We start from the raw sequence: 12,692 nt of genomic DNA, 5'->3' as shown, positions 1-12,692 counted from the left end.
GTTCAACAATTACAATAGTTGTTTATTTACATTCCTCAAGGACTATCATTGCTGCTTAACCACTTTCCTAAAACTATAATTATCCCAGCAGGAGTTCTAATTTCACAGTTTGATTGTCAGCTCAAGAGTTTATTACAAAATTATTTGACTTTTTTATGGGGTAATGAACGCAAGTTTGTTTGTTTTGATAAGGGGTTAAGTACTTGAGGAGACTTAAATGTGATGAATGGATGTTCATGAATTGGAGGAATTTCAACATAGGAAAAGATGATAGAGGTTTAAATCTTTATTTTATTTCATCTAAACATAGGTTTGAAGTCTTCCCATGGTGGATACTAAGAAAGTTGACATGGAGGGTGTAAGGGCAAACGGTGGTGGGTGAGTAGGCATTCAGTTGGCATGGGGCTATAAGGGATCATGGGGAGCCATAGACAGGCATTAAGTTTGCATGGAGGCCTGGAGGTGGCATCGTATATGGGTGGAGGGTGATAGGGTGTGGAGGTGTGGTTATGGTGTGGGCTCGAGGGCCTAAAGTTTGAGAAAGCAACTGGGAAAAAGGTCCAGGGAACTCTGGCAGGCTTTTCAAACAGCCCCCCCTCGGCATTTGGCAGCTCCTATGGCTGACCTTGGTCTGTGTCTTGGGTGGTAGGCAGCCTGACTTTAACCCAAACCTGCTCCCCCACACCCCTTGCCCCTTTCCCCCACCCCTCTCCATCGCTATTGGCTGAATGAAGATTCTGCCGTTATCAGATGAGTTTCACCTCAGGTGAATGTTTTGGGCGCGAAATTTGCCGATTTGCGCAGGAGTGAAAATCTGGGGCGTGTAGAGATACTTTTTGACTGGGATGGAAAGAAATTCTTCAGTCAGCGGATTGGGAATGTTTGGAATTTTCTACCCCAGATGGCTTTGGAGATTCTATCATTGAATATATTCAAGACTGGGATAGATGGATTTTTGTGCGTGATCTAAGCAAAATTAAACAGTGTCCATTCCAGGCGGGAACGCCAAGAACGACCCTGCTTTCCATCGGAACTCTGTCGTGCTTTCGTGCCCCAATGGGGAACGCCACCGAAGCCGCACTTTAGTGTTATTTCCTGCACTGAGGAGCTCCGAAGAACAGAGCTCCTCAGGACAGGAAGAGATCGGGACGCCATTTTTAAATGCCACCACAATCTCTTAATCCCCGGATGCAACACCCGGTCCCCCACCAATGATCCAAATCACCTTTTGGGGAGTCCTCACCTCACCTCACTTGTGCAGGGCACCCCCGGCCCGCACCCGGCACAGGCACAATGTCAGCCTGACACCTTGGCACTGCCAGCCTGGCAATCTGGAAATGCCCCTGCCAGCCTGGGGATGATACATGGGCACCCTGGCAATTCCAGGCTCTCACCCATATGGCACTGCCAGAGTGACCCGGTGACAGTGCCAGGGTGCCCAGGTGGCACCAGCAGTGCTAGGGCGCCACCCTTCCTAGGGGCCGACCATCTGGGGGCCTCCAATTGCTTGGGAGACCCCCAGGTACCATTCTGCCTTGTCCCCTGTCTGTGGGGATCAGTACTGAAGGGCACTTTGCCAGGGTCTCCTCGGTGAGGTCATTGATGTCGGCTTGCTGATCGATTCGGTCTCAGCACAGTTAAGTGTGTTCTTAAACCCATTTAGCCATGCGAGACTGTCCCGCCCATTGTGGGCGAGACCCAGATCACGACTTCTCACGAGATTAGATCTCACGAGGCGTAATGGCCATCGGGATTCCTGAGGGTGGTCACTCCCGGGATTTACCGGCTGCACCCGCCCCGATTCTGGTGGGACGCGGTCCGTAGATCGCGCCCTTGGTCTTTCAGGGAATCAAGGGACATGGGAAGCGCATGTAACAGTCGAGTTGAATTGGAAGATAAACCAGCATTGTCGTGAGAGGTGGAGCAGGATTGAGGGGGATATATGGGGCGGGATTCTCTCTTCCCATCACTTGTCAATGTGATTTCAACACGCCGCCAGGAAATCTGTGGGCGGAGATCCACTGCCAGCAGGAAAAGAGAATCCTAATAGCTGGAGAATGATTTGTTCCTTTCATATTTATTGTGTTCCTCTTTTCTTACAGCTTCACCTTTCCAAGGGATTGCTGAAGGAATCCTGCATTGTTGGTGATGATATCTTTAAATTACATGTTTAAACTTGTTCAGATGGATGTAACAGGTCCCTTGGTGCTATTTGTAGAAGTGCGAAACATTCCTGTGATATTCTATTTATTCCTATCCTACCATAGAGAATACATTAACTGTCCATGTGTCTCATTACAATTTGTGAGTCTTCACCTTGCTGTGTGCAACGGTGAGTCACATTTCCTGCAGAATAAAAGCAGTAATTATACTTCAAAACTCAATCGGAAGCACTGTTGGACATCCTGAGGAGCAAGGCGCTGATATAAGTACAGATTTGTTCTATATTTCTTTGTACTTTCACCTAAATTAATAACCAAATTGTCAGTCCAACCAACCGAGAAAAGTAAAAGAAAAATCAAGGGGTTGGTTTCCCATTTCAGCGGCTAAGTGCCGACGCCGGTGTGGGAACTGTGGCATTTTACATCTCCAAATTCGGCGCCGAACCCTCACCAATTCCGGGGAAAGCTTCCGGCTCCGGTGCCAAAAACGGGCGGAGAATGGTCAGGTCCCTGGCCGCGCATGCGCGCGGCAATGCCCTGCAGCAGCCGCACCGTACAACATGGAGCCCGTCGTGCGCGGAGCAGGTCTGCCAAATATGGCCGAACAAGACCACCTCCACCAATTGGTGGCCACCCACCACCATTCTCCTACCCCATGCGGAAGCCCACCTGGCCAGCAGCACGGCTCCCGGCTGACTATGGCAACGCAGGACACAGTCCGCGCCCGCTACGCTGGATTCCCGACAGCTCAGATCACATGTCAACTGTGCGGTCGGGAACTCAGCCCATTGGGGGCAGAGCATCAGGGGAGGCCTTCAGGTGGCGCGCCAATGCCGTTCCAACGGCATGTGGCGTATGACACCATTTTGGAGAAGGCTGAGTTTAGAAACCAGCGTCAAACCGACGCCGCCCCCGATTTGGGCGTTGGAAGGGATTCTGTGCCCAAGCGCTGATTACGATATCGGCGTAGGGCAACGGAAAATCCCTCCCATCATTTTGCCACCCAAGCCCTGATTTAGAAGAAGCTTTGTGTCCAATGTTTCATGAATGATCTTTTAACAGCTCAAAATTTGCTAATTGTTTTTAGTGTATCTGTAGCTTAATGTCAGCACAACATGAAGGGTGATCTAATTGAGGCGATTTAGATGATTAAAGATGACGATAAGTAGATGGGGAGAAACCATTTCCTGGACCAGTCCAGTACTAAGGCGCATTACCTAAAAACTAGAATGAGGCCATTCAGCAATGTCAAGGAGCTTCAAATCCGCTGCTCTCCCCCCACAACATCTACTGAGACTGGGATGCAAATAAAAATTTGAAAAGTGATTGGTAGATTTTTGTTAGAGGAGAATATTAATGGTGATGATACCAAAGCAGATAGATGATGTTAATCAAGAAGCCATGATGTCACTGAATGAAGAAACAGGCTCAAAGGCCGAAGTGCCCTTACTCATAGAATCATAGAATCCCTACAGTTCGGCCCATCGTGTCTGCACTGACCCTCTGAAAGAGCACCCTAATCTAGGCCCAATCCCCCACCCTATCCTTGTAACTCCACCTTGGGATAATTTAGCATATCCAATCCACCTAACCTGCACATCTTTGGACTGTGGGAGGAAACCGGAGCACCCAGAGGAAGCCCATGCAGACATCTGAAGAATGTGCACACCCCACACAGACAATCGCCTGAGGTTGGAATCGAACCTGGGTCCCTGGTGCTCTTAGGCAGCAGTGCTAACCACTGTGCCACCGTGCCACCCTGTTCCAATGTTTCTAACATTTGTTGGGAGTGTCGGTTGAGGGTGTGGAAGGAGGAGCCATTTCTGACAGCTTTCCAGTCCCAATGAATGGAATGTTGTGGAGGTCACGGGGGGCTTTGTATGTCAGCTAGAGAGCCGAAGAGAGACCCGTGTTGCCTCCTTTTGGGGAAGGCCTGGTAATCCAGCTGAGTTGTAATCAGGCAGCTGAGAGGCCACTGGCACCCTTTTCCCAGAGATCAGGACTCCAGAGGTTGGAGATACTGTCCATTGAGAGCTGGTAGCCAATCAGCATTTTTGTTCAACGGTGTCACCAGGGAGAGAGCAGCTGCAGTTGGAACAACAGCCAACAGAGGCGATCCAGACCAGCTGTAAGCTGGTTGGTTTCACAGGGCTGGGTTTTGGGGTTACAGGGCATTTAATTGGGTGGTGGGGAGGGGACTCGCAGCACGGTCATGGGGGTGTCTCAGCATTCTGCACCCCCAACCTTCCCAATGCCGGGTCCCTCAATCAGGCAGTGAGTGCTTTTGAGGCAAGGATTCTGCTCCCTTGGGAGACAACAAGCAACATGCATGGGTTTATCTGCTCACGCCACACGGCAGCAGGCCCACCTGCAGCTGGTTTAAAACCAATCACAGCAGAATGAAGCCCATAAGTGCTCATCAATTGTCCGCTTAACAGCCTTAATTGGCGGCCAACCACAGGCTTCCCTACATCAGGCTTAATCTGGGTGGAGGTGAGAAGGTGGAGAGGTGGTCAGCTGCCACCTTCCTGCCCGATTAAAGCCCGCCCCCCCTCCAAACTTATCACTATTGAGGGCAGAAGATTCTGCTCGATGTGACTGAACTATAGAAGTTGATTTGGCTCTTCCAGCGATCTGCTTGCTGAGCTGCATAATAGCGATAGAATACGATAGAATCCCGACAGCGTAGAAGGAGGCCATGCCACCCATCGAGTCTGCACCAATCCTATGAAAGAGCATCCTACCTAGGCCCACTTACTCCACCCTATCTCTGTAACCCAACTTCACCTGCACATCTTTGGACACTAAAGGGCAATTTTAGCAAGGCCAGTCCACCTAGCTATGTGAATAAATCCAAATTTAGGCAAGCAGCATTGAGTTTTTTAAAATCTGGAATGGGCAGAGCATCAAACTGACCTAGAAAGGGATTCCGAAAGTACTCTTATTGCCAGGGTCATCTTAGACTCACAGAAGTTACTCATTCTGAGGGGGGGGGTTCTACAGATATGGTTATCTGCTTCAACAATTCGGTTGCCACAAAGGTGACTGTCATGATATGTATAATGCCAGTATAGTAAAGCGTTAATATCTGAATCTATGTGTAAATCAGTAGAGGGCATTGTATATATTCACTGTATGTAAGACAGCGGGTGGGATTCTGTGATCCTGAGGCTAAGTGTTGATGCCGTCGGCAATCCTGTCGCGTTTCCCGACGGCGTCAACATGACCTCAGGATGAGCAATTCTGGCCCCTACAGGGGGCCAGCATGGGACTGGAGCGGCCCACACCGCTCCACTTGCTGATCCTGCCGCGGGGTCCGCGCCTGCCCAGTGGCACCGGCGCCAACGCACGCATGCTCAGTGGCTCCCTTCTCCACGCTGGCTCCGACTCAACATGGCGTAGGGCAAGAGGGGCTGGCGCGGAGGAAAGGAGGCCCCAGCCCGAGAGGCCGGCCCGCCGATCGGTGTGCCCCGATCGATGGCCAGGCCACAACCTAGGCCCCCGCCCCCGGGGTCGGACCCCCACCTCTCACCCACAGGCCGCCCCCGGACCCTTCCACTCCAGGGTCCCGCCGGCTGAGAGCAGGTGTGAACGCTGCCGGCGGGATTCGGGATTTTTGCTACGGCCGCTCGGCCCATCCCGGGCCGAGAATCGGCGGGGGGACCACGTTGAGTGGCCCCCAACCAGCGGCGCACTGACCATGCCGGCGCCAATGGCATCGGGGCGGTTTACCGCGATTCGCACCGGTCGCGGCGATTCTCCAGCATGGCCCCGGGCTGAGAGAATCCCGCCCACGATGAGAGCAGAGTGATAGTTGAATGGAGAAATATAGCACGAGGTCAAATCATAGTGTAGTTTAATAGTTAGAATGAATATTGAATACTGTACTGCAGATTCAGTATCGTTAGTTTATTATCTGTAACTCAGTAAAGTGTGCAAACTTCATTTTGTTTAGAAGCGTTAAATAAATTAATTTTGATTCAAACTTCTCATTTGTATATTCTTTGTCAACATTACATATCTGGCTATCTTGGAGGAAAAGGCAAGGAATATAACAGTGAAAACTGCTCTCAATTGTTATGGCATCGCACTGCCTGGAATTCTCTGGCCGTTCGCTGGCGGTGGGATTCTATGGTCCTGCCTGGGCACATCCCCGCCATGGATTTCCCAGCAGCGTCGGGTAGCATCACTGGGAATCCCCATTGACAGCTGCGGGAACAGAGAATCTTGGGTGTACACTCCGATGCTTATTGATCTATGTCTATGACTGCATTGCTTTCCAGAGAGCTGAAAAATACATGTGGTTCAGTAAGGTAGAGTCTTTCAGTGTTGTGATCTTTTCCCGAAGTGCGGGTTGCTTTATCAACTCCTCAGCTTTCTGAAGAACAATCACTGCCACTCACATGGTACTCAGATTGTGTTTGAAAACCTGGAAAGAATCTTTCATAAGAATCTGGTGTTTGCTGGAACTTGCCATACCATAATGTAACCTGTAGTACAAGGATCTGTCACATAAAGGGTTAATGTGGGACTGGGTACAGTGCTGTCCACACGGTGATGTAAGAGAACACATGACCCGCACCTAGGTGCCAGACTAGTATTGGACAGAGCCATGTGTACAAATAAGCTTGGAGATAACTCCTAGCTTGTACCCTTTATTTATATAAACTTGTAGTTAACATATACATACAGTTAACCTACATAATACCATGTAATCCATGCACCACGCCGGGTGTCAGCTCCTCTGAAGGAACGTTCAAAGGCACAGCTATAGGAGCTCCAAGACCAGGGCATCATCTCCAAAGTGACGGAACCGACTGACTGGGTCAGCTCGATGGTCTGTGTGAAGAAGCCCTCAGGAGAGTTGCGGATATGCATTGATCCCAAAGATCTTAACCAGAACATAATGTGGGATCAATACCTGATCCCGAAGCGGGAGGAACTGACCAGTGAGATGGCACACGCCAAATTCATCACGAAGCTGGATGCACCACCTGATTTCTGGCAGTTACAACTGGATGAGTCCAGCAGGAAGCTCTGCATGTTCAACACACCATTTGGCAGGTACTGTTATAACCGGATGCCGTTCGGCATTGTCTCAGCCTCTGAAATCTTCCACAGGATCATGGAGCAGATGATGGAGGGCATTGAGGGTGTGCGTGTCTACGTAGATGATGTAATCATATGGTCCACGACCCCCGAGGAACACATATCTCGTCTCAAATAAGTCTTTTGACGTGTCCATGCAAACGGCCTCAAGCTGAACAAGGCCAAGTGCTTCTTTGGCATGTCAACCATCAAGTTCTTGGGCAACCAGATATCGCAGCAGGGTGTGCGACCAGATTTGGACAAGGTCAAGGCCATTAACGCCATGAAGACCCCAGAAGACAAGAAGGCGGTACTACGCTTCCTCCGAATGGTGAACTTCTTGGGGAAATTAATTCCCAACTTGGCCTCACACACCACGGCTCTCAGGCATCTGGTGAAGAAGTCCACTGCATTCCAGTGGCTACCCACACATCAAGCCGAGTGGCTCGAGCTCAAAGCAAAGCTCACCACTGCTCCGGTACTAGCGTTTTTTGACTCGCACAGGGAGACAAAAATCTCCACGGACACAAGCCAGGACGGCATTGGTGTGGTGCTCCTCCAGAGTGATGACTCCTCATCCTGGGCTCTAGTTGCTTATGCGTCAAGGGCCATGACTCCTACTGAACAGAGGTATGCCCAGATAGAAAAAGAGTGCCTGGGCCTCCTAACCGGCATTGTAAAGTTCCATGACTAAGGTCTACGGTCTACCTACGTTAACAGTGGAGATTGACCACAGACCCTTGGTCCATATCATTCATAAGGACTTGAATGACATGACGCTCAGGCTTCAGCGCATTCTCCTTCAACTCCGCAGGTACGATTTTGAGTTAGTGTAGACACCAGGCAAGGAGCTGATAATTGCGGATGCCCTGTCCCGCTCCATCACCTCGCCCTGTGAACAGGTTGGCTTCATCCGCCAAATTGAGGTGCAGGTGCAGCTGTGTGCCAGCAACCTCCCGGCCTCAGATGAAAGAGTGATCAGCATTCGAGAAGAGACTGCCCAAGACCCTCTTCTGCAGCGTGTAATGCACCATCTTGCACATGGCTGGCAAAAAGGGCAATGCCCTCAGTTCTTTAATGTCAAGGACAACCTGACAGTCATCGAGGGGATCCTCCTCAAGCTAGATCGTATCGTTATTCCTCGCAGTCTGCAGAGCTTGGCGCTCAAACAAATCCACGAGGGACATCTAGGTGTCGAAAAGTGTAGGCGCAGGGCCCGGCAGGCTGTCTATTGGCCTGCAATCAGCCAGGACATATCCAACATGGTCCTCAATTGTGCAACCTGCCAGCGTTTCCAGCCTGCTCAGGCGAAAGAAACACTCCAGCAACACGAGATCGTGACCTCTCCGTGGTCCAAGGTGGGAATCGACCTTTTTCACGCAAATGGGCATGACTATGTGCTCATCATAGATTACTTCTCAAATTGTTGTGAAGCTGTCAGACCTCACATCAAGGACAGTCATCAAGGCCTGCAAGGAAACATTTGCCAGGCATGGTATTCCACTCACTGTCATGAGTGACAATGGTCCTTGCTTTCACAGCCAAGAGTGGTCCAATTTCGGCAAGACGTACCAATTCAACCACATTACCTCAAGCCCACACTACCCACAGGCCAACGGGAAGGTTGAGAAAGGGGTCCATATAGTGAAGCAACTGCTCTGTCAGGCTGCGGACTCTGCTTCTGGCTTCAACCTTGCGCTGTTGGCGTACAGGGCTTCACCTCTGTCCACCGGTATGTCTCCGGCTCAACTCCTCATGAATAGAGACCTGCGGACGATTATTCCAGCCATACACTTACCAGACCTGGATCACCTCCCAGTGCTGCAAAAGGTGCAGCAACTCAGGAACCGGCAAAAGCTGACATACGATGCTCATGCTACCGATTTGCCTGTGCTCGCTCCGGAAGATGCTGTTCGCATCAAGCTACCTGATGGAGGCTGGTCAGCTCCAGCTGTTGTTGTTCGATAGGCTGCCCCCAGATCGTTTGTAGTTCGTATGGCTGATGGCTCCTTTGTCAGGCGCAACAGAAGGGCACTGCGCAAAGTTGTGTGCCCACTGTCATGATATTCAAACACACACATCATGATAGACACACCAACAGACAAATCAGAACACACAACACCACAACCAATGACAGAAAGATATAAAAGCACAGACACGACCCCCGGTGGTCAGTATTAGCTGCAGAGGAGAACCAGGACACATCTGTTACCAAACACACTCAGGGAGACAGCACGTGCAGAGTATCCAGAACGAACTGTATTATAAGAGTTATAATAAAATAGAGTTGTACCACATACAACTGTGTTGGCTCATCTGTGCACCAGAGCACCCAACACCACATGGTACAGGAGTGGATCGATACCTGCCGGCATACCTCAGTGTACAGAGACAACCAGCAGTGCCCAGGCAAAATGATAGAGCTCCCGGTTCCGCAGCCGCTCCAGTGCTACGGCGATCTCCGCGAAAACTGGCGGCGATTCCGGCAAATGTTCGAATTGTTCCTGGTGGCAGCTGAACTCCAAGACCAGGATGATAGCGAAAAAATTGAATTTCTCCTCACCATCGCCGGTGCAAGGGCAAGAGAAATATTCACAAGGTTCAGGTTCTTCAGGAGGCAGCAAAGGTACGATTACCAGGCAGTCCTGGACAAATTCTCCAAGTACTGTGAAGAAAACACAATCCAATCGGCAAGTAAAGGTAAGAAAAGCTGCAGTACTCACCTCGTGGCTGGGATCCCGGAGCCCGAATTCCCAGAGGCCGAAATCCCGGGCCTGAGAGAGGGCTGGGTCGAGGTCGGCGGCCATCTTGCTAAAGGTATAACGCTAGCACAGTTGCGCGAGCAGTGCGCAGAACCGGAAGTTTCGTTTGCGCATGCGCGAGATGCTGCGCATGCGCAGTCAAGAAAACGGCCATCGGTAAAGGAACAGCGATTTGAGCATGCGCAGTCGCTTCCTACGTGCTACATACCGAGCGTCAGGATGTCAGAGGCCCCAGACTGCACCAATTTAAAGGGGAAACGTCCCAAATCCAATTTAAAAGGGAAACGTCCCAAATCAAAAAAACAAAAATCTGTTAAAGCTGTAAAACAACCTTCCTTCACCTGGAATGACAGCACAGTGCCGCAAATTGACCCAGGAGATGAATTTGACCTCCGAAGAACCCTCCGACAAGCAGTTACCTACGCACAAGCCGATGATTCCGACCTCGAATACTTCGATGACGATCTTTACAGTGTTTCCGGACCTAGCGAGCCCAATGATAGCTCCGTGGTCCTATACGACTATGACTCGGACGAACCTTTCGTGTTGCACATTGGCGGCCCCCACATTGAATCCGACGCAGATGCGGATTCATTTTTCGGATTTGAGGATCTTCAATCCAGCAGATATGACGTTCCAACTTATCAGTACCGGATGATGCTGCAGCCTGACATTAACAGACAGGGAGCGGTGCAAGCACACGGAGAGCGCCCTGCTGCCACACAGAGCGTGGTCCACGTCCCGCTCAACGTTCTCGACTCTATGAAAGAAGACATGCAAGACTCCAGAGTGCAGTCCTCGCATGAACCAGAAGTGACTCCAGTGTCACAAGCTTCCACAGCAATCTCGTGGACAGACTCCACAATTGCAGAAATGCAAGACTCCAGAGCGCAGTCCTTGCACGGACAAGAAGTGACTCCAGTGTCACAAGCCTCCACAGAGAGCTCGTGGACAGCCTCCACGATAGAAGCAACGCAAGACTCCAGAGCGCAGTCCTTGCACGAACAAGAAGTGACTCCAGTGTCACAAGCCTCCACAGAGAGCTCGTGGACAGCCTCCACGATAGAAGCAACGCAAGACTCCAGAGCGCAGTCCTTGCACGAACAAGAAGTGACTCCAGTGTCACAAGCCTCCACAGAGAGCTCGTGGACAGCCTCCACGATAGAAGCAACGCAAGACTCCAGAGCGCAGTCCTTGCACGAACAAGAAGTGACTCCAGTGTCACAAGCCTCCACAGAGAGCTCGTGGACAGCCTCCACGATAGAAGCAACGCAAGACTCCAGAGCGCAGTCCTTGCACGAACAAGAAGTGACTCCAGTGTCACAAGCCTCCACAGAGAGCTCGTGGACAGCCTCCACGATAGAAGCAACGCAAGACTCCAATGTGCAGTCCTTGCAGGAACAAGACCATGAGGGTCTAGCAACCTCTCCTGACCAACCAGCGGCAGACGATGCAAGTCTACTATGCTCCACTACACAGCAGCATGACCATGACGGTCTCTCATGCTACAATGAAGGGCACAGCGCTGAAGACTGTTCAAGCCCAACTGAAGACAAGCCAAAGGAATCGCCTCGTCCAAGCCCGAAGAAAAAAGGTTTATGCGCTGACCTTCAGGATCATTATAGCCGAACAGAGATTAATAATGCTGCACGGCCACAGAAGGATGCTGAGGATTTGCGAACGAAATTAATTGAATGTTTAACTTGCAAGGAGCAGACTGAGAATTGCCAGTGTTTTAGTACGGATCGAAAAAATGGACAAGACATTGATCCTCAGGTAATGGAAATAACACAACCTGAATCATATCTACAGCAGGGACAAATGTCTCCCTTCAACACAACGCCGCAAAATCCCAACTTCGGAGACCAGCAGTTAGTCAGTAATGACTCTTCAAACCTTGAGGGGAACATTAATTGCATTGAACCTATACACACTCCACTGATTATTGAGCAGAACATTGGAGCAAGAATCCTGAGGACACCGACATCGAGTAGCCAGATAACGAATTTAAAACCCACAGCAGTTTCAAGTGAACCAAGTGTGCTTTCCACTAATGGTGAAGATGCAGATAAGGTCGACCCGATTATCCATTGTACCACACTAACCCCAGTGATTAAGCAGTTATGTATGGGGAGTATAATGTGGGCAAGTGAGAACAGTAAAAGAGAGACTGTGACCATGCCAGTCCCAGCAAAATCAGACCCAGAGACCATGAAGGCATGTACATTAGACAAAGTTACATATGAGGTACCTGAGAAGAAAAGTGAAACGGAACGTTCTTTGGAAAATAGTACAATGTCGATAGAAACATTGGATCCTATATTCGAGACCATACATATGGGAGAATTTGGGGGTAATAAACAAGGTTCTGCAATGTCTGGGGGAAGATTTAAAATTCCAAAGAAGAAAAGCCCAAATGAAGGACAACGGCAAGACAATGACAGTCCACCGACATGGTGTGCACCACCAGATGAAAACTCTGACAATTTACCCAACCCTAGTGAACAGCAAGCTGCTAATGAGGATCTATCCACGGGATGTGAGATGAGTGACGACAGCATCCCACTTCCCATGCAAAAGGTGTAAGGTGACAGACCTCGCCTAGTGCGTACCGAGGCACTCGACGATCACGGTGGGACCACTGACGACTGCGGTGGCGGCGCACCGCTTCCACCCTCGA

Source organism: Scyliorhinus torazame, chromosome 8 (assembly GCF_047496885.1).
Source record: "Scyliorhinus torazame isolate Kashiwa2021f chromosome 8, sScyTor2.1, whole genome shotgun sequence".
NCBI classification, from domain to species: domain Eukaryota; kingdom Metazoa; phylum Chordata; class Chondrichthyes; order Carcharhiniformes; family Scyliorhinidae; genus Scyliorhinus; species Scyliorhinus torazame.
Note: the sequence above shows the minus strand (reverse complement) of the source record.